Below are 1,481 nucleotides of genomic sequence, written 5' to 3' on the forward strand. Positions count from 1 at the left end.
TTTGAGCTTTACCTTTCTCTTATTCCTCTTCTTGAATATCATATTGAGAATGAGAGTGAGAGGTTGAGAGGGGCAAATAGGGGGAGGGAGGGAGGGAGGGAGAGAGAGAGACGGAGAAGAAAAGATGTGGCTGAGAGAGGGAAAGACAGGGAGAGAGAGGATATATGGGGAAGAAGATATACGGAGATGCGTGGCTTTAATTTGCCAAATCTTTAAATGAAACTAGTAGTCGTACTCGCGCGTTGTGCGGTCATTATTAAAAAATATTAATTAAATTAAATTATGATCGAGCTTGTTTTAATATATTAGATCGTACTTGTCACGACCCAATTTCACGTGTAGGTCGTGATGGCGCCCAACACTACGGCTAAGCAAGCCAACTAATAAATGAAGCATACATTGATAAAATTTAAAATCAAGAAAATAAAATAATAATAAAAAAAACTCTACCAACGTGTGTGCCAAGACCTAGTGTCACAAGTGCATGAGCATCTAGTAGATTATACAAAACTCCAAATACTGTCTGAAATGAAATAGACAGAATGTAAATATAAGAAGAGACACCGGTAGCTGCAGAACGGCTCAGAAAGGCACCTCACCACTATGACTCGGGATGACGTAGGTATGTGATGATAGGTCCTCCACTAGTACCTATCTCAGATCCTGCACAAAAAGTGCAGTAAGTGTAGTATGAGTACGTAAATAACGTGTACCCAGTAAGTATCAAGCCTAATCTCGAAATGGTAGAGACGAGATGGCCGACTTTGACACTCATTGTGGATCAATAATAATAACTGAAATAAAACTAGGATATTTAAATCAGCATGATTTACAGAATTTGCAATAATTTATTTAATCAGCGGAAATAATCAAATTCCTTCAAATGTAACAATTCTCAATATATTAATTAAATTCCTTCAATTCAAATAATTTCTAATTTATCAATTAAATCTCATTTACAGGAGTAACAATTAATTCCTTAACAAGCAAGAATAATAATTCATTAAATTCCAAGGATTTTTTAATTTATCAATTAGCTTCACAAGCTAAAATAAATTATTAAAGTACCGTGTAATTATTATTATTAAGCACGATTTCTGTCGAGGACGTACGACCCGATCCAGAGTGTCGTGTACACTGCCGAGAAACGTGCGGCGCGATCCATAGATGCATCTATTGTGCCGAGGCGTTCGGCCCGCTCCACAAGAAAGAAGGACATTTTCTTATGTGCCTCCGGAAGGAGAGTATATTTATTATAAGATAAATTCAGGAGGATAAATTTTTTTTTAACAATTAGTTGATTTAAACAGAAAATTAAACCTATGAGATTTCCATCCTTTAATATCTTTATCTAATAATTCACAATATATTCATATATATCAATTAATATTAATTAATCAAAGAATACAATTTACACAAGTAATGCATGCTTTGAGTCCTAAACTACCCGGACTTTAGCATTAATAATAGCTACGCACGGA

The sequence above is a fragment of the Nicotiana tabacum genome, chromosome 17, assembly GCF_000715075.1.
Source record: "Nicotiana tabacum cultivar K326 chromosome 17, ASM71507v2, whole genome shotgun sequence".
Taxonomy (NCBI): domain Eukaryota; kingdom Viridiplantae; phylum Streptophyta; class Magnoliopsida; order Solanales; family Solanaceae; genus Nicotiana; species Nicotiana tabacum.